General features: G+C 44.6%; 1 protein-coding gene across 6 annotated transcripts in view; it reads left to right on the forward strand.

Moving 5' to 3' along the window:
• sulf1 (sulfatase 1) overlaps window positions 1–21,615 on the forward strand; it is a 69,343-nt gene that overhangs the window by 4,845 nt on the left and 42,883 nt on the right. The window contains exon 2 of one of the 6 annotated variants that reach the window (XM_055928894.1): window positions 8,931–9,034. The exons of the other annotated variants lie outside the window; for them this stretch is intronic. The gene's annotated coding sequence lies outside the window, so the exon portion shown is untranslated. The remainder of the gene's footprint in view (window positions 1–8,930; window positions 9,035–21,615) is intronic. 6 annotated transcript variants of the gene reach the window in all.

Here is a 21,615-nt window from a genome sequence, read left to right on the forward strand (position 1 = left end):
TCTGTCCTCCTCTATCATCCTCTATCAAACTAAATGACCAGTATTTACCAAACAGCAGGCAGTGAGCTCATCTTTACCAGGTTGCGTCCCAAATGGCCCCCTATTCCCTAAATAGTGCACTACTATTGACCATGGCCTATAGGGCTCGGGTAAAAAGTAATGCCCTGTATAAAGAATAGGGTGCCATTTGCTCTGAATAGCCTCATATCCTTTGTGTGATCACAGTCTTTAGATCCGTTTCAGAGAGACACTTTCTTTCTCTTTCGGTTGCCTTGTAGTTGGTAGTGTTCTAGCAGAGATAGAGAGACTGTGTGTAGTTGGTAGTGTTCTAGCAGAGATAGAGAGACTGTGTGTTGTTGGTAGTGTTCTAGCAGAGATAGAGAGACTGTGTGTAGTTGGTAGTGTTCTAGCAGAGATAGAGAGACTGTGTGTTGTTGGTAGTGTTCTAGCAGAGATAGAGAGACTGTGTGTTGTTGGTAGTGTTCTAGCAGAGATAGAGAGACTGTGTTGTTGTTAGTGTTCTAGCAGAGATAGAGAGACTGTGTGTTGTTGGTAGCGTTCTAGCAGAGATAGAGAGACTGTGTGTAGTTGGTAGTGTTCTAGCAGAGATAGAGAGACTGTGTGTAGTTGGTAGTGTTCTAGCAGAGATAGAGAGACTGTGTGTTGTTGGTAGTGTTCTAGCAGAGATAGAGAGACTGTGTGTTGTTGGTAGTGTTCTAGCAGAGATAGATAGACTGTGTGTTGTTGGTAGTGTTCTAGCAGAGATAGATAGACTGTGTGTTGTTGGTAGTGTTCTAGCAGAGATAGAGAGACTGTGTGTTGTTGGTAGTGTTCTAGCAGAGATAGAGAGACTGTGTGTTGTTGGTAGTGTTCTAGCAGAGATAGAGAGACTGTGTGTTGTTGGTAGTGTTCTAGCAGAGATAGAGAGACTGTGTGTAGTTGGTAGTGTTCTAGCAGAGATAGAGAGACTGTGTGTTGTTGGTAGTGTTCTAGCAGAGATAGAGAGACTGTGTGTTGTTGGTAGTGTTCTAGCAGAGATAGAGAGACTGTGTGTTGTTGGTAGTGTTCTAGCAGAGATAGAGAGACTGTGTGTTGTTGGTAGTGTTCTAGCAGAGATAGAGAGACTGTGTGTTGTTGGTAGTGTTCTAGCAGAGATAGATAGACTGTGTGTTGTTGGTAGTGTTCTAGCAGAGATAGAGAGACTGTGTGTAGTTGGTAGTGTTCTAGCAGAGATAGAGAGACTGTGTGTTGTTGGTAGTGTTCTAGCAGAGATAGAGAGACTGTGTGTTGTTGGTAGTGTTCTAGCAGAGATAGAGAGACTGTGTGTTGTTGGTAGCGTTCTAGCAGAGATAGAGAGACTGTGTGTAGTTGGTAGTGTTCTAGCAGAGATAGAGAGACTGTGTGTAGTTGGTAGTGTTCTAGCAGAGATAGAGAGACTGTGTGTAGTTGGTAGTGTTCTAGCAGAGATAGAGAGACTGTGTGTTGTTGGTAGTGTTCTAGCAGAGATAGAGAGACTGTGTGTAGTTGGTAGTGTTCTAGCAGAGATAGAGAGACTGTGTGTTGTTGGTAGTGTTCTAGCAGAGATAGAGAGACTGTGTGTAGTTGGTAGTGTTCTAGCAGAGATAGAGAGACTGTGTGTAGTTGGTAGTGTTCTAGCAGAGATAGAGAGACTGTGTGTTGTTGGTAGTGTTCTAGCAGAGATAGAGAGACTGTGTGTTGTTGGTAGTGTTCTAGCAGAGATAGAGAGACTGTGTGTAGTTGGTAGTGTTCTAGCAGAGATAGAGAGACTGTGTGTTGTTGGTAGTGTTCTAGCAGAGATAGAGAGACTGTGTGTTGTTGGTAGTGTTCTAGCAGAGATAGAGAGACTGTGTGTTGTTGGTAGTGTTCTAGCAGAGATAGAGAGACTGTGTGTTGTTGGTAGTGTTCTAGCAGAGATAGAGAGACTGTGTGTTGTTGGTAGTGTTCTAGCAGAGATAGAGAGACTGTGTGTTGTTGGTAGTGTTCTAGCAGAGATAGAGAGACTGTGTGTTGTTGGTAGTGTTCTAGCAGAGATAGAGAGACTGTGTGTAGTTGGTAGTGTTCTAGCAGAGATAGAGAGACTGTGTGTAGTTGGTAGTGTTCTAGCAGAGATAGAGAGACTGTGTGTTGTTGGTAGTGTTCTAGCAGAGATAGATAGACTGTGTGTTGTTGGTAGTGTTCTAGCAGAGATAGAGAGACTGTGTGTTGTTGGTAGTGTTCTAGCAGAGATAGAGAGACTGTGTGTTGTTGGTAGTGTTCTAGCAGAGATAGAGAGACTGTGTGTTGTTGGTAGTGTTCTAGCAGAGATAGAGAGACTGTGTGTTGTTGGTAGTGTTCTAGCAGAGATAGAGAGACTGTGTGTTGTTGGTAGTGTTCTAGCAGAGATAGAGAGACTGTGTGTAGTTGGTAGTGTTCTAGCAGAGATAGAGAGACTGTGTGTTGTTGGTAGTGTTCTAGCAGAGATAGAGAGACTGTGTGTTGTTGGTAGTGTTCTAGCAGAGATAGATAGACTGTGTGTTGTTGGTAGTGTTCTAGCAGAGATAGAGAGACTGTGTGTTGTTGGTAGTGTTCTAGCAGAGATAGAGAGACTGTGTGTTGTTGGTAGTGTTCTAGCAGAGATAGAGAGACTGTGTGTAGTTGGTAGTGTTCTAGCAGAGATAGAGAGACTGTGTGTTGTTGGTAGTGTTCTAGCAGAGATAGAGAGACTGTGTGTTGTTGGTAGCGTTCTAGCAGAGATAGAGAGACTGTGTGTTGTTGGTAGTGTTCTAGCAGAGATAGAGAGACTGTGTGTTGTTGGTAGTGTTCAAGCAGAGATAGAGAGACTGTGTGTTGTTGGTAGTGTTCTAGCAGAGATAGAGAGACTGTGTAGTTGGTAGTGTTCTAGCAGAGATAGAGAGACTGTGTGTTGTTGGTAGTGTTCTAGCAGAGATAGAGAGACTGTGTGTTGTTGGTAGTGTTCTAGCAGAGATAGAGAGACTGTGTGTTGTTGGTAGTGTTCTAGCAGAGATAGAGAGACTGTGTGTTGTTGGTAGTGTTCTAGCAGAGATAGATAGACTGTGTTGTTGGTAGTGTTCTAGCAGAGATAGAGAGACTGTGTGTTGTTGGTAGTGTTCTAGCAGAGATAGATAGACTGTGTTGTTGGTAGTGTTCTAGCAGAGATAGAGAGACTGTGTGTTGTTGGTAGTGTTCTAGCAGAGATAGAGAGACTGTGTGTTGTTGGTAGTGTTCTAGCAGAGATAGAGAGACTGTGTGTTGTTGGTAGTGTTCTAGCAGAGATAGAGAGACTGTGTGTTGTTGGTAGCGTTCTAGCAGAGATAGAGAGACTGTGTGTAGTTGGTAGTGTTCTAGCAGAGATAGAGAGACTGTGTGTTGTTGGTAGCGTTCTAGCAGAGATAGAGAGACTGTGTGTTGTTGGTAGTGTTCTAGCAGAGATAGAGAGACTGTGTGTTGTTGGTAGTGTTCTAGCAGAGATAGAGAGACTGTGTGTAGTTGGTAGTGTTCTAGCAGAGATAGAGAGACTGTGTGTTGTTGGTAGTGTTCTAGCAGAGATAGAGAGACTGTGTGTTGTTGGTAGTGTTCTAGCAGAGATAGAGAGACTGTGTGTTGTTGGTAGTGTTCTAGCAGAGATAGAGAGACTGTGTGTTGTTGGTAGTGTTCTAGCAGAGATAGAGAGACTGTGTGTTGTTGGTAGTGTTCTAGTATGAAGCTACAGAGCGAAACTGTCGCCGTAAAGTTTCCTGGGGTTTTTAAGAGCAAGAAATGCATGCACTCACAGGCGCATGCACTCTGCAGTGGGCTGCTCCGGGTGCTCACAACAGCACTCCCAAGTGTTTGCGCAGTCTTCCTCTCTGGAGCTAGAGGTGTCATGGAAGGTAAACGAGACGGTAATGAGAAGCTAAACGAGACCATACATCCTCCACCTCGGTGTGTTTTGTTTTAAGTAGTGTCTGCCACCATCTCTCCTTTCTCGACCTTGATGAGCAGTTGTGAAGTTCCGTGTTTTGGACTGTAACCTCACTCACAAGTTAGGGTGCTGTGCGTTCAGTCAGAACAAAGTTAGAGCCTGTAGTTTTGTAGTGAGTTAGTTGAAAGACACATTGGGCCCTTAAGTTTGTTGCAGTGAGTGAGAGTGAATGGGAGGGGAGAGCGGGGGAGTCCTTCGCTGTGTTACTGCACGTGGATGCAGCAGGGGCTTATAGTGAGAACAAGAGAGCGGGGAGGGAGGGAGGGAGGGAGGAGGAGAAAAGGGGGACGTTGAGAGCAAAGAAGCGGGGAGGAAAGAAGAAAGGGGAGGTGTGAACATGGGAGGAGAAGAGGAGGGGGATGAAGAGAGGAGAGAGATGCCTCTTAGGAGGGTAGTGTCAGGGGTGAGTATGTTGTGATCAGAGGATGGGCCTCACGTTATTATGCTGTTATTTAGGCGCACGTTCACACACACACACACGTTCACACACACACACACAAAATACATATGCACGCTTATGGACACACACGACCATCTTTTGAGCAAAAGGCAGGCATGGGAGCAGAATCAGGCAAACATGGTTAACATGTGTGTACACACACACGTGTACACACACGTGTACACACACACTAACCACAACCCCTTGTCCTCCCCTCCTACCCACCAGAGGCCTGCAGTGTCCCTGCCTTGTCATCCCTGTTGTCTCATAATCTGCTCCCTGGGGAGCAGCAATCTGTTTGTGATTGTCAAGAGAAAGGGTCCTGCCTGTATCACGTACCATTAAGCAGGCTGTCAGAATGCATCCATCCAATGGAAGTAGGCTGGGGGTTTGGGAGAAGTGGTGGCCCCTGGAGGATCCAAACCTTTCATCCACCGACTATACAGAATGGAGATAATAAGGGAGGAAGGAGGGAGATTGAGGGGGGAGGAAGGGAAAAGAGGGGGAGGAGAGAGGAAGGGAAGAGGGAGGGATTTGTGATGAACACAGCCCACGACTCTTTATTATGCTCTCTCTCTCTCTGTCTCTCTCTCTCTCTCTGTCTCTCTGTCTCTCTCTGTATCTGTCTCTCTGTCTCTCTCTCCTCTCTGTCTCAATCTCTCTCTCTCTCTCTCTGTCTCTGTCTCTGTCTCTCTGGCTCTCCTTCCTCTTGATGGTTGGACAGCTCCACTAATAAAAGCCAGCATGCATTTGCTTCAGCTCCTCTGCTCCTTTTCTTCCCTCTGCCCCTGGAGCGCACACACATTCAGACGCTGCCCCTCGTGTGTGAGACTGTGTGTGTATATTCGTGTGTTATGTGACCATGTGCGGGCGAATGGCCCCTAGTCTTGTGGTCTTTTTACTAGGGTCTTCATTTTATAGAGTCTTTGTGGCCTTTATGGTCTAGGGTCTTTATGGTATAGGGTCTTTATGGTCTTTAGGGTCTAGGGTCTTTATGGTATAGGGTCTTTATGGTATAGGGTCTTTATGGTCTTTAGGGTCTAGGATCTAGGGTCTTTAGGGTCGTTAGGGTCTAGGGTCTTTAGGGTCTAGGGTCTTTATGGTCTAGGGTCTTTATGGTCTTTAGGGTCTAGGGTCTTTATGGTCTTTAGGGTCTAGGGTCTTTATGGTCTAGGGTCTTTATGGTATTTATGGTCTAGGGTCTTTATGGTCTTTAGGGTCTAGGGTCTTTAGGGTCTTTATGGTCTTTAGGGTCTAGGGTCTTTAGGGTCTTTATGGTCTAGGGTCTTTATGGTCTTTAGGGTCTAGGGTCTTTATGGTCTTCAGAGTCTTTATGTTCCTTAGGATATAGGGTCTTTGGTATAGGGTCTTTAGGGTCTAGGGTCTTTATGGTCTTTAGGGTCAGGGTCTTTATGGTCTTTAGGGTCTTTATGTTCCTTAGGATATAGGGTCTTTGGTATAGGGTATTTGGTATAGCGTCTTTACTGTCTAGGGTCTTTACGGTCTAGGGTCTTTATGGTCTTTATGGTCTAGCGTCTTTACTGTCTAGGGTCTTTATGGTCTAGGGTCTTTATGGTCTTTAGGGTCTAGGGTCTTTATGGTCTAGGGTCTTTAGGGTCTAGGGGCTTTAGGGTCTAGGATCTTTATGGTCTTTAGGGTCTAGGGTCTTTATGGTATAGGGTCTTTATGGTCTTTAGGGTCTAGGGTTTTATGGTCTATGGTCTTTAGGGTCTTTATGGTCTAGGGTCTTTAGGGTCTTTATGGTCTAGGGTCTTGATGGTCTATGGTCTTTAGGGTCTTTATGGTCTAGGGTCTTTAGGGTCTTTATGGTCTAGGGTCTTGATGGTCTATGGTCTTTAGGGTCTTTATGGTCTAGGGTCTTGATGGTCTAGGGTCTTTAGGGTTCTAGGTTCTTTATGTCTTTATGGTCTAGGGTCTTTATGGTCTTGGGTCTTTATGGTCTAGGGTATTTCGGGTCTAGGGTCTTTATGTCTTTATGGTCTAGGGTCTTTATGGTCTAAGTTGGATATAATATCTCTGCTGTAAATGTCCTAAACAGTGATAAGCTGAAGGAGTGAGAATGATTGAGCGATATAGCTCTACTTGGGTGAATATTGTCTTTAAGGAGTGGTTGGCTAAAATACAGTAAGTTAAGGCAGGCAGGTGCTGGAGTGTGTGCCAGGACAGATAAAAATAATTGAATTACAAATGACGCTACCCACGCCTCTGAAAGCCACACGCATAGCGCCCAGGGCAATGGAAAGGAGAGGAGAACACTCGGAGTACAAATTACAGGTTCAGTACGCCTGAGTTTGACTGACTGACTGTGTGTGTGTGTCCATGTCTGACTGACATAAAGTATGTACTCACACACATGCACAAAGTGTGTGTGTGTGTGTGTGTGTGTGTGTGTGTGTGTGTGTGTGTGTGTGTGTGTGTGTGTGTGTGTGTGTGTGTGTGTGTGTGTGTGTGTGTGTGTGGGCCTATGTGTGAGAGACATGGACAGCGGAGGAGAGTGAAAGGCCTAGCACAGACAGACGCCATGGGGCGAGAACGCACCAAGATTTTTTTTACAAGGTATCATGTGTTACTCGGTGGCGGTCATGGCTGTAGATTGTTTATGACAGCCTGGGTCTGGCGAAACTTGTTCTCAGGGTCTCTGTCTCTCTGGGTTTTCTGAGAATACGCCTGCACATGCTCCACATTCTGGCGGTGTAGCATTTCACGCTACCGTTCCTAGGACACAGGAACTTTAGCCGGGAGCTTGCTGATAGAGCTGCTACCTCTCTGTCTGGAATCTACAACCATAGCGTGAAAGAGCAGTGGACACTTTCATGAATGTGTGTTTTAGTGCACACATGGAATCCAGAGTACATTGAGATGTATAGTGTAATTAATACTGCCTGCAGTTCCTTAGTCTATATCAGTTGATGGCATGAGCCAAGTTGTATGGTGCAACTGCAGTACCCTAGTTTGTTGTACCCTAGTTTTAGGTCCGCCAGTACCATAAGACAGTGTTTCCCAACCCTGGTCCTCCAGTACCCCCAACAGCCCAACCCTGGTCATCCAGTACCCCCAACAGCCCAACCCTGGTCCTCCAGTACCCCCAACAGCCCAATCCTGGTCCTCCAGTACCCCCAACAGCCCAACCCTGGTCCTCCAGTACCCCCAACAGCCCAACCCTGGTCCTCCAGAACCCCCAACAGTACGTATTTCTATTGTAACCCTAGACAAACACACCTGATTCAACTCATTGAGGGCTTGATGATTAATTGACAAGTTGAATCAGGTGTGTTTGTCTAGGGTTACAATATAAATATGTACTGTTGGGGGTTCTGGAGGACCAGGGTTGGGCTGTTGGGGGTACTGGAGGACCAGGGTTGGGCTGTTGGGGGTACTGGAGGACCAGGGTTGAGCTGTTGGGGATACTGGAGGACCAGGGTTTGTGTACTGTTGGGGGTTCTGGAGGACCAGGGTTGGGCTGTTGGGGGTACTGGAGGACCAGGGTTGGGCTGTTTGGGGTACTGGAGGACCAGGGTTGGGCTGTTGGGTGTACTGGAGGACCAGGGTTGGGCTGTTGGGGGTACAGGATGACCAGGGTTGGGAAACACTGCCCTAAGGCATTGCACAGGAGGCATTGGGATGTAGATTTTGTTTTTGCTACTCTGTTGATTGACACATGGCTTTGCTCTGGATTTCCAGCTTGGTCCAAAGTTATTCTGTAGAGAGAATTGGAGTGCGTCCCAAATAGCACCCTGTTTCATATGTAGTGCACTACTTTTGACCAGGTACCATAAGGAATAGGGTGCCGTTTGGGACGTACCCAAATTAGGGAATAGGGTGCCATTTGGGAAGAACCCTTGTAGTATCGAACATAGCACTCTGAAACGTCTTATGTTAATCCTGGTGTTTGGATTACACTTGAGATCGGCCCTAACTCCATTCTTGTGGTTGCTGTGGTGTAGCAATTTGTCACACACACGCACGCAGTCCACAAAGTCCACAAACAAGACCCAAATTGCTCTATGCCATGTCAAAACAATTGTCCTGCCCTTTAAAACAAATCTGTCGAACAAGTGGCTCTGTTCTGGAGGAGGAGCATTAATCACTCGAGAAAGACTGGGCACATCCCAAATGGCACCCTATTCCCTGTATAGTGCTCTACTTTGACCAAATTGGGAATAGGGTGCCATAACTAGATCAGCAAAGTCTTTTCTTACACCAGTGTCAATGAATAACCTGCTCTAAATAGCAAGCATGACTATCCTCACTGACTACACCTCTGAATGGCACACACACACACACACACACACACACACACACACACACACACACACACACACACACACACACACACACACACACACACACACACACACACACACACACACACACACACACACACACACACACACACACACACTCACAGATGAATGACTCAACACCAGGGCCGATCCTTAGTCCAACAACTTGTTCCTTATAGCTTCTCTTTCTTTCTCTCCTTCTCAGAAAGAAAGCCCCATGTTCATGAAAGAGGGATTTTAGTCTTGAATCTGTGCCACGCTTCTCATGTCAGTGATCAGTGCAGAAGCATGCATTCCGGGATTACTGAAGTGGGTAAAATACAGAGCTTTTATAAAAACACGAAAATGCTACTGACTCGCTTTGGTCTCTCTGTCTGTCTCTCTCTCTGTGTGTGTGCCTCTCTCTGTCGCTGTCTCTCTCTGTTTTTGTCTCTGTCTCTCTGTGTGTGTGTGTGCCTCTCTCTCTGTCTCTGTCTCTGTGTGTGTGTGTGCCTCTCTCTCTGTCTCTCTGTGTGTGTGTGCCTCTCTCTCTGTCTCTGTCTCTGTGTGTGTGTGTGTGCCTCTCTCTCTGTTTCTGTCTCTCTCTGTGTGTGTGTGCCTCTCTCTCTGTCTCTGTCTCTCTCTCTGTGTGTGTGCCCCTCTCTCTGTCTCTGTCTCTCTGTGTGTGTGTGCCTCTCTCTCTATCTCTGTCTCTCTCTGTTTCTGTCTCAGTCTCTCTCTGTGTGTGTGTGCCTCTCTCTGTGTGTGTGCCTCTCTCTCTGTCTCTGTCTCTCTCTCTGTGTGTGTGCCTCTCTCTCTGTTTCTGTCTCTCTCTGTGTGTGTGTGCCTCTCTCTCTGTCTCTGTCTCTCTCTATGTGTGTGTGTGCCTCTCTCTCTGTCTCTGTCTCTCTGTGTGTGTGTGTGCCTCTCTCTCTATCTCTGTCTCTCTCTGTTTCTGTCTCAGTCTCTCTCTCTGTGTCTGTCTCTCTCTCTCTCTCTCTCTCTCTGTGTGTGTGTGTGTGTGTGTGTGTGTGTGTGTGTGTGTGTGTGTGTGTGTGTGTGTGTGTGTGTGTGTGTGTGTGTGTGTGTGTGTGTGTGTGTGTGTGTGTGTGTGTGTGTGTGTGTGTGTGTGTGCCTCTCTCACTGTGCCACCATGCTGCTGATTTCATGGGAAAGAAGTATATCTCTTTATTAACAATGACCTCAGTGGAAACCCATTGAAACAATTTGCTCAAATTCTTTTTTTGTGGTTTTGGGGAGTCATTTATGCAAGATATATTTGAATTGTGGCACACAGAAAGCCACCCATCACGAGTGAGTTTGACTGGCAGATTTGGTCCATAGACTGTTTTAAATGGGAGAACCTGGGGTATGCCCTAAATGTTACACTATTTCCTATGTAGTGCACTAATTTTGACCAGAGGCCATTGTGGTAGTGCACTACATAGGGTGCACTATAGTGCACTGTATGGGGATTAGGATGCCATTTGGTACACACGCTTGTGGTTGTCTAGAAAGGCTATATGGATGAAAATAGATACATACAGTATATTGTAGAATTATGATCTATACTCTACCAGTCAAAAGTTTGAACACACCTACTCATTTCAGGGTTATTCTTTATTTTAAAATGTTCTACATTGTAGAATAATAGTGAAGACATCAAAACTATGAAATAACCCATATGGAATCATGTAGTAACAAAAAAAGTGTTAAACAAATCAAAATATATTTTATATTTGAAATTATTCAAAGTAGCTACCCTTTGCCTTGATGACAGCTTTGCACACACTTGGCATTCTCTCAACCAGCTTCACCTGGAATGCTTTTCCAACAGTCTGGAAGGAGTTCTCACATATGCTGTGCACTTGTTGGCTGCTTTTTTGTTGTTGTTGACCACAGTCATTTAATGAGCAAACTGTAGTAGTTGCAGCTGCAATTAATGTTTAAAGAAATGTTCCATTAGCCCATATTTAATTGTGGCTGATTCTCTGTTTGTCCTAATCACTCTGCATGTACATCAAAGACCACATCTCTGTAATTGCTTTTCCTCGATCTTTCATTTCTCTCTCTCTCTCTCTCTCTCTCTCTCTCTCTCTCTCTCTCTCTCTCTCTCTCTCTCTCTCTCTCTCTCCTCTCTCTCTCTCTCTCTCTCTCTCTCTCTCCTCTCTCTCTCTCTCTCTCTCTCTCTCTCTCTCTCTCTCTCTCTCTCTCTCTCTCTCTCTCTCTCTCTCTCTCTCTCTCTCTCTCTCTCTGGGTGTGTTTTTTTACTCCCTCTATTAATTATCTTATAAAAGGAGTCTCCTGGAACTCTCTCTTTAAAATTTTCAAGAGTATCATCAGGGCCTCCAGATTACTTAGCAGTGCGGGACTAGACTAGACACCAGGACCTCCTGATGACTCAGCAGTATGGGACTAGTATAGACACCAGGGCCTCCTAATGAGAAACCAGGGCCTCCTGATGACTCAGCAGTGCGGGACTAGTATAGACACCAGGGCCTCCTGATGACTCAGCAGTGCGCGACTAGTATAGACACCAGGGCCTCCTAATGACTTAGCAGTATGGGAGTTTGTATGTGAAAACTATTTCTAAGAAGCATACTTTCAGTATTTCCGAACTCATTTCACTCATGCATAAGAGGGACATACCGGTGCTGGCACATGAGCAGATCAAGAACACAGCTGGAATGCCGATTTAAGCTGTTTACATGTCCTAATAATTCAAAAGATTGCTCAGAAAACCAGGTGTTTTAATCAGCGTATGTTTACTTCAATGTTTGACCTTACTCCAATTTAAGATAAGCAGAGTAAGGTGTTTACATGACTATTGCCATACTTGACCTACTGCCATAATCAGTTTAATATCCTACTATTATTGTGCACGTAAACATTCCCAATGTCTACTGTTCATTTGCAGATGGCCCACATCTGAATGGTTACAGTTGTGGTGTGTGGTCCTGGTTGGTTGATTTAAAACTTAGTTAAAACACCTCCCAAACCCGGATCCGGGATCCCCCCCATCACAAAAGCTGACTAGCATAGCCTAGCCTAAAGTTACAGGGATATCATAAAATAAAATGTTCATGAAATCACAAGTCCAAGACACCAAATGAAAGATACAGATCTTGTGAATCAAGCCATCATCTCTGATTTTTAAAATGTTTTACAGGGAAGACACAATATGTAAATCTATTAGCTAACCACGTTAGCAAAAGACACCACTTTTCTTACTCCACCATTTTCTTACTGCATCAGTAGCTATCACAAATTCGACCAAATAAAGATATAAATAGCCACTAACCAAGAAACAACCTCATCAGATGACAGTCTGATAACATATTTATTGTATAGCATAGGTTTTGTTAGAGAAATGTGCATATTTCAGGTATAAATCATAGTTTACAATTGCAGCCCCCATCACAACTCTCCCCAAAGCGACTAGAATAACTACAGAGACCATCGTGTATTAGCTAATTACTCATCATTAAACATTTCTTAAAAATACACAGCGTACAGCAGATGAAAGACACAGATCTTGTGAATATAGCCAATATTTCAGATTTTCTAAGTGTTTTACAGCGAAAACACAATATAGCGTTATCTTAGCTTACTACAATAGTCAGTCACACAGCAGCATTGATTCAAGGCAAAAATAGCAATAACGTTATAAACCACCAAACGCTATTAATTTTTTCACTAACCTTCTCAGAATTCTTCAGATGACAGTCCTGTAACATCATATTACACAATTCATATAGAGTTGGTTTGAAAATGTGCATATTTAGCCGCACAATTCGTGGTTACACAACGTGATTTGTGGGCAAAAGATCAAGCAATCTGTCCTGCGCCATCTTGGAAAGGCACCTATTCTTATCGAAAGCTATTCATAAACTTGACAAAAAAAATACAGGTTGGACAGCAATTGAAAGACAAATAAGTTCTTAATGCAATCGCTGAGTTAGATTTTTAAAATTAACGTTAATAGACATACAGTGTGCGTTACAGCCAGACTAGTGCCGCAATAATGGTGGACAAATACGTTTACATTTTTCCACATAAATACGGAATAACATCATAAATAGCTCTTACTTTTGGACGAGCTTCCATCAGAATCTTGGCGAAGTGGTCCTTTGTCCAAAAGAATTGTTGCTTGGTTGTAAAACGTCGTGTTCAACTTCGGAAATAGCTGCTAACAAGTAGCTATGAGGCCACAGCATGCCCAAATCTTCAAACTCAATACTAAGGAAATTCCGAAAATAGCAATATACTCGCATAAACTGATATAACTCGGTTTAAAATAACTTCGTTATGATGTTTCTAACACCTATAACGAATTAAATTACAGACGGATATATCTAAGGTCGATAACTGAGCGTTTCAAAACGCCATCCTGAGGTCTTGCTTTGCGTAATGGCGAGCGTTGAAAAGAGAGGACCCCTCGCTCCTTGGCCTTTTATAACCTCTGAGTACTACGTAGAAAGTCCATTCCACTTCTCATTGGTTACTGACATCCAGGGGAAGGCGGGTGCAGTTCATGTCGACCCATAGGATACAAACAGAGCTTTAAACTGATCTGAGAGCAGAGCCTAGTTTTCAGACCTTCGCAGTTCCTGTCATGGATTTCGCTGTAGAAAGAGTTCTGTTTCACCCACAGACATAATTCGAACGGTTTTAGAAACTAGAGAGTGTTTTCTATCCAATAGTAAGAATAATATGCATATTGTACGAGCAAGAATTGAGTACGAGGCCGTTTAAATTGGGTACGCTTTTGTGCTATGTCGAAATGGCACCCCCCTAGTGGCAAGAAGCAGTTTGTTAGCTATAGTTAGGCTTAAATGTTAGTTGCATCTTAGCTAGCTTGTTGTCTAGTAAGGAATGGTATTATTAACAGAGACATACTATGTACAGCACTTTGAGAGGGAGAAAGTGTGTATCTTTCAACCACACACATACACGTTCTCCCTCACGAACACACAGTACACACACAGAGTCAACTCGCAACTTTTCTGAAACAGCCGTCCTCTTGTGTGTTTTAATAATTTCCCTCTCAGCGTTCTCAAAGCCTCTCAGCGTTCCCAGCAGAGTTCCCAACGGACCACCTGGTGGCCGGGCTGCTTCAGTCTTTGATGTCCGTGGGAGCTGGATTAATTTAATGATATATTTACATGGACACATAATTAATGATCAGGGTCTAGCAGCCTGGGGCTGGGCTGTAAGGGCACTACAAAGGGGCTCTCTAAGGGTCTCAGGGCGAAGGGTGTAGGGTTTAGGGGTTGAACTCGGGCTACCGGTACAGATTCAGCTTTCACAGAACCAATGCACTCCTTTAGTTGTGTTGTTGCAATCCAGATCTCTGTTGATTTATAGTTTTCATAGATCAGTTGTCAGTACTGGGCTTGAATCATATTTGTCCTTACTTTGTGACGGAAGTGTCACTGGAGTGAGTGTGAGAGTGTGGTAGCTAAAGAGACAGCACTCCTCCAGTCCGTGGGCTGGACAGCAGTGTGGGAGAGAGATCCAGGCTTGACCAGTCTTGATGGGCACCGCGCCCTACCCCTCTACCTCCACGACTCCCTTCTGCCCCGGCCTACTCAGGGCACCCAGGGCCCTCCTCACAAAGATTCTTCTCAGTGTACCAGGCCCCGTGGCATCCGCCCAGCCAAATTCCCCAACAGGATTAGAGCAACATTTGGAACAAACCTCAATATTAAGCTCATGGGGCTCCATAATAATCTCCCCCCTCCCCCCTTGGAAAAACAAGTGGGAGTAATCAAGGCTGGGCTGAAATATGGGAGCGGTATCAGAACCAAATCATTAGATTCTGTCTCTCCCTCTTCTACACACAGAGATCGTCTCATACATTCTCTCTCATGTTTTATTTGGCATCTCGGCACACACACATATTCCTAATCTCTCTCTCTGTCTCTCTGTTTCTCTCTCTCTACCTCTGAGATTATCCTTCGTTGCTGCACAGCCCATAGCTCTCTCTCGCTCAATAGGTGAAGTCAGGCCCTCACTGAAGTACAGTACACTCAGAAACCATGGCAACATAGCTAGCTAGCTAGTGCAGGGATGGCTGGCTGGCTGAATGGTTGACTGGTAGGCTGCTGTGAAGGCCTCTAACCACACAGCGTCCTGTGCCCTGACCGTGCACTGACCTGAGTGGTTATGTGGCTTTGATCGCGGCTAGTTTAGACTAACCTCAGCCACTTGGGCTGGGATGGGCCTCCTGAGCTACACACTCACTCACACACACACTCACACACACAACACACACATGGGTTACATGGGGGGTGAGATAAGGAGAATGAGTGTGTGTGTATCTGTGTGTACATGCTTGTGCGTGTGTGTGTGTGCTCAAGTGTGTGAAGTCATCCCAAGCCAAGGAGGTAGAGGGAAACCATTACAAGCCCCAGAGGGACAATGGTGGATTGCGGTTAAGGAGCTTTGGGAAGCCCTCTGATTGGCTGTGCATTCCTTACAGCCACAGATAACACATGACCCTCACACACATACAAACACAGACCGCTAGCGCACGACATGGCAGACGGAATGCATCTGGCTCAGTCTTCTGTTTGGCAGCACAGTCTTGTGCATTTATCAGTCATTACTGAACAATGAAGGGAATTGAACAATGGCGGAAATAAAATAAAGAGGGACAATGAAATGCGCATGACACTGATTGATCCTTAATGATCCTCCTCTTTCCCCTGAAAGTGAACTGTTCCGATCATCACAACTCCTTATATTCCTCTGGAAATATAATCCTCCATCCATTTTGTTCCTTGTCTTGCTGAACATGAAAAGTTATATTGGAGGAGAGGTTCTGAGTGTCAAACCTAAACCAGATGTCACTGGGACCCTGAAGTATGTCCCTCATTCATAATAGGCCTGCTCGTTAGGGACAAGCCTCCCCCCCACCCCCCCCTCTCTTTCCCTCTCTTTTTGATTCTCACTCTCGCTCTTTCTCTCGCTCTCCCTCCTCTCTCCCTCTCGCTCTGTCCATCTCCAGGCTAGCCAAGGCTGAGAGGAACAACGCAGATGAGAGGAGGAAGTAGGGCCTGATGGCATAGTTATAATGATGTGTGCTGCTGGAGTGTGTAGTGTATGCTACCATAGCTCTCTCACTCCCTATACAGCTGCAAGGCTTTTCTTGTAATTCATGGTTAGTAGTGAAGGGAGAGGTTGTTTTATATCATTGGTCATGAAAGTGAAGATTGTCATGCTGTCTACCAATAAGCACCCTAAGCGGCAACTTATTCTCATAGGGCTCAGGTCAAAAGTAGTTGACTAGTAAGGGAACAGGGTGCCATTTGGGACGCTGACTCAGTGTTGATGGCCATTAATCTGAAAATTGCACATTTCTTACTCCATCTGGCAGCTGTGTGCGTGTCAGAGGGACTGACTGGAAACTCCATAGTGCCCTTTTTGTTTTGGTCGACTTTGAACCCCCGTCCCCAGGCCCTTTTCTTCTCCTGGACAGCTGGTCCGTCCCCAATATTCTGCTACTGCAGCTGAACCCTTGATGAGTACAGTAAAGGAGTAAAGACTAATTTAAAGGCTCATTAGTGGCGCTAATCCTCCAAAACAATTAGGAAGCAGAAACAGTATGACTCTGCAGTAGTCAGGTTAAGTACCAAATGGCACACTATTCCATATGGGCCCTGACCAAAGTAGTGCACTAAATAGGGAATATAGGGTGCTATTTGTGACATAGCCTCTGGGTCTGGCATGAAAGACCTCTTGTTTCCTACAGACGTATAGAACTATGTTCTAGGGGGATGTTTGTGGGGCGAAGAGAAATGTTTTTGCCCCTCTTACTAAGTTGAGGGTCTTTGGTCTATAGTTTGCTTTGGTTGGGTTCACTTAAGCTTTCTCAAGAGGTCATTCCTTTTAAATGTGTCAGTTTGGTCTGAAGGAAAAGGCTAAGAAAAACGATGCTGCTCTTAGAAAAAAAAAAGATAAATTCTTGACTTCTGATCAAGAATTCTCATATTTCCTTCACATTTGGAGATTTTCTATCACTCTTCTGAAAGATGCCAAATACCTTCCATATGCAAAGCATTTGCAATGCCAGATAACAGAATAACACAATATTCTAGTCAACTATTCCCTCAGGTTTGAACACATCCTGAAGGTTATCATTATGTGCGTCCCAAATGGAATCCTATTCACATAGGGCTCTGGTCAAAAGTAGTACACTACATAGGGAATAGGGTGGCATTTGGGGCGTACAGCGCTTTCAGAAAGTATTCATACCCCTCGACTTTTTGCACATTTTGTTGTGGCACAGCCTGAATTCAAAATTGATTAAATATATTTTTTCTCTCACCAATCTACTCAAATACAACCCTTGTTTTTTTAGGTTATTGTCCTGCTCATGTATTCAGGTGAATTCATCTTTGTTGGAAAGCAGACTGAACCAGGTTTTCCTCTAGGATTTTGCCTGTGCTTAGCCCCGTTCCGCTTATTTTTTTTGTCCTGAAAAACTCACCTGTCCTTAACGATTTTAAGCATTTTCATAACGTGATGCAGCCACCCCATGCTTGAAAATATGGAGAGGGTTACTTAGTAAGGTGTTGTATTAGATTTGCCCCAAACATAACACTTTGTATTCAGTACAAAAAGTTAATTGCTTTGTCACATGTTTTGCAGTATTACTTTAGTGCCTTGTTGCAAACAGGTTAGTATTGTAGAGTAACTACAATGCTGTTGATCCATCCTCAGTTTTATCTTATCACAGCCATGAAACTTAAACTGTTTTAAAGTCACTATTGGCCTCATGGTGAAATCCCTGAGTGGTTTCCTGCCTCTCTGGGAACTGAGTTAGGAAGGACTGCAGTATATTTGTAGTCACTGGGTGTATTGATACACCATCCAAAGTGTAATTAGTAACTTCATCATGCTCAAAGGGATATTCAATGTCAGCTTTTTGTGTTTTTACCATTCTACCAATAGGTGCCCTACATGCTGACCACACCGCTTGCGTTGCTTGCGCTAGCTTTGCTAAATAAATGTACACATGCATGTTATTCAATCATTGCACCCACACTGCTCACGCACGTCAGCCTGAAGTAAGGAGGAGAGATGATGAGAAACGAATTTGGTTTACCCTTTTATCTGTGGATTAATTGTCGGAGTAGAGGACCTTGTGCATTTCAGGTAAAATAACAACCCAATGCTTCTATCCAGGACAAATTAGCTAGCAACAGCAAGCTAATGTCCCCAAATTAATATAATTGGATCAGGGTTTGTTTTGATATTTCAACCTGCGTGTCCTGATTGCTTCTGGTGTGGTCGATCAAAATCAACGTCCACGCACGTCCGGTTTGGTCAGCATGTTAGAGAGACATTGGAAAACCTTCCTGGTCTTTGTGGTTGAATCTGTTTGAAATTCACTACGCGACTGAGGGCCCTTACAGATACTTGTATGTGTGAGGTACAGAGATGAGGTACAAAGGGGTTGAATAATTGACTCAAGACATTTCAGTTTTTCATTATTAATTAATTAACATTTCTAAACATAGGCCAGTGACCAAAAAAATCACAATTGAATCCATTTTAAATTCAGGCTGTAACACAACAAAATGTGTAAAAAGTCAAGGGGTGTGAATAGTTTCTGAAGGTACTGTTGTCAATTATTTCTGCTATGAGATAAGCCTCCATTGTTCCTGGGTCTACAGCAAGGCTACCCCTGCTCTCTCTTTGTCTCTCATCTCCCATGGTGTAATAGGAATGTCAGGACATCACTACTGTCAGGGGCTGGAATCTGGTTGTCAGAGGTTAAAGTTCAAGGTGTGTGTGTTTTCAGGGGTCTCGTAGATGAGTGGGCATCATTGTTGGAACTTCACTTGAATATTAGAAATGGCTGAGTGCGTAACATATTTTCCCATTTCCTGTGTCCCAATGAGAACTGAAGTTGACCTTTGTTCTCTGAAGGTAAAAAGTCAGTAGAAAAGTGAACGAACCAAATCAGGTCATATTAACAGTGAATCATGTTCAATTGAGTTGAGTTAAAGGGAGAGGAAGGTGACAGATGGAACCCTCCTGTCTGTCCCAAATGGCCCCCTATTCTCTATATACTGCACTACAGTTGATCACAGCCCTATGGGTCCTGGTCAAAAGTAGTGCCTTTTATAGGGAATAGGGGGCCATTTGGGACACTGGCTTTGAAGACAGCTGCCTAAGCACAGTGTCAATGTGCTCCCCCGTCCCATGATCAAGTTTTATAGCATTGTATTAGCGCTGTAATTCCAGTTGTAAGGAGAATGTGGCGATTTGGGGCTGTTAGCATGGCATATCACACAATGACACTCTTTATCTGCCTCTCAGCTTCTTCATTCCTCAAGAAGTCCCATGAAAAGAGCATTGCTACGGATCATTGGCGTGGCTAATTGAGAATGCATCCCAAATGGCACCCTGGTCCTTATATAGCACACTTCTTTTGACCAGAGCCCTCTGGGGCAGCTTATGGGTCCTGGTTAAAAGTAGTGCACTGCATAGGGAATAGGGTGCCATTTGATTTGGGTTGCAGTGTGAATGTGGGTTGGGTGCTAACATTAGACAGAACCTTTTGAGTATTGAGTATAGCCTTTTGTTGGGTTGTTTAGAGTCTTCCAGTGACAGTGTAAGGAGTTAAGTGGGCTTCATCGTGCGTGTGTGAGTAGGGCGTGCTTTTTTGGTAATCTAGTGTTTCTAACATCAAAACAAATTGCGCCGAATACAACAAGTGTAGACAATGCAGTTTTAAGAAAAAAAACAAGTGTTAAGAAAGTATTTACTAAATAAACTGAAGTAAACAACAAATAAATACAAATAAAAATGAAAAAAAGAAGAAAAATAACAAATAACATCTGGCGTGTGTTGTGTATGTACACGTCTGTGTTTTCGCCTACGTGTGTGTGTGTCCTGCCAATCCCTGCCTGAGGGCTGAGGGTCTAAACAGTGCCAGTGTTTGTACAGGGCTGTGAGGATGTCTGGGCAGGCTGTCCCGGACAATGCCTGTCCAAAATACTCTCCAAAAAAGCTCTTACTGCTCCATCTGAGATTTACGTCCCAAATGGCACCTTATTCCCTGCATAGTGCACTATGGGCCCTGGTCAAAAGTAGTGCACATTATAGAGAACAGGGTGCCATTTGGGACACATGCCAAGAGCTGCTTATTATCACTACACATCTCTATGGGGAGACAAGCAGATGGAAAACCAATGACCAACACAGTTATGCAGATATAGGTTACATCCCAAATGGCATCCTAATCGCTATTCTGGCACTACTTTTGACAAGGGCACTGGTCAAAAGTTGTGCACTATTAGGGAATAGGGCATAGTTAACAAAGATTATGTTTAGAGGAAACCAAAAACAGAGATTTAGGCTAACATGATTTGGTGACCATCTGTTTTGACAGACAGCTCTATGAATGCTTCAGTATATCTGTGATGTACGTTTTGGACCGGACAGACGTTAGCTAGCTATGATGAAACCCAGTGGTCAGACAGGGTAGGTTTTCAACTTCGACAATCTCACTTATTGCTGATTATGAAGGAAAGAAGATGCGGTGGATGTGGAATGGTGGAGAAGGTAGACATTGATGGGTTGGTTACAGAAACAGTGGCTAAACTACTGTAAAATCCAACCCCAGGAGTAAGACAGCCATCAGCTTGGCCTGAGGGTGTGAGAAAGGAAGGTGGACCATGACAACCATGACATTGTAATAGCAGCTCCATCATCTCCCAGTGACAGGAGACCTTCTGGACAGCCATCTTGCTGAGTGGCACCATACTGATCTTCATTCTGACCTAATGAGCTGGAACAAAATGGTGGCTCTCCCACACCTGAGCCTGGCCCTCCCTCACGGAGAGACCCTGCTTTCTGGGCCAAAACCCCAGTGGGTGTCACTGCCTTTGTCCCTGCCTCTGTGCCCCACAACTTTAGCAAACAGGCCCAGAGCCAGTTCCCAACCTAGCACTAGGGCTTTCTCCAAGGAGTAAAGAGGGAGCAATGGCTGAATTAAAGGCTGCATCCCAATATATTTTTGTGTTTTGCTTCATGATCAGCATTAAGGGAAAACATAGGGTAGGTTTTCAACTTTAACTCACTCACCATTCAACATACAGTTTACTCTTAACCAAACAGTAAGGTATGTCTCCAGTTTAAAACCAGTCTATTAAGTCATATTAACAGACAATACAATGTATTTAAAACATTTCTCTCTGCATTGTTGGGAAAGGCCCGTAAGTAAGCTTTTCACTGTTAGTCCACACTTGTTGTTTTACGAAGCACGTGACAAATAACATTTGATGTGATAAACTTGGTAAGCAACGTTATCAAGAGTGGAAAAAAACTATTTACCCAGTCAATACCAGATGTAAAGTTCTATCAACACCAGTGGACCATAAATCAACGTCTTTCCAAAGCTTAAGAGACTCATTGGCGTCTTTCTGAACGTGGTAAATGTAGAAGAGGCAATAAGCCAGTGGTTATTTATACTGTGGTTATTATCGACAGTGACATCACAAATGGCACCCTATTCCCTGTACCCCCCCCCCCCCCCCCCACACACACCTCATCACCCCCCCTCTCCCCCTCTCCCTCCCTCCCCACCCACCAACCCACCCCTACCTCATCGACCCCCCCCCCCCCCCCCCTACCTCCCCGCCCACCCACCCCTACCTCCCCGGTCACGCTTGACCAACTTCTGGGTGCCTGTTGACTGACAGGTGGGAGGAAGGGCTGTGATTGGTTCAGGGTGGGGCTTGCGGGAAGGCATTGGAGCGTGGAGATAGCCAGAGAGAGAGAGAGAGAGAGAGAGAGAGAGAGAGATGGTTGACGTGTGATAGAGTTGATCAACACAGGGAGAGAAGCAGATTCAGGCCTCTACACTGGATGTGTTTTCTCGTGAAATGATATGA

The sequence above is a fragment of the Salvelinus fontinalis genome, chromosome 7, assembly GCF_029448725.1.
Source record: "Salvelinus fontinalis isolate EN_2023a chromosome 7, ASM2944872v1, whole genome shotgun sequence".
NCBI classification, from domain to species: Eukaryota; Metazoa; Chordata; class Actinopteri; order Salmoniformes; family Salmonidae; genus Salvelinus; species Salvelinus fontinalis.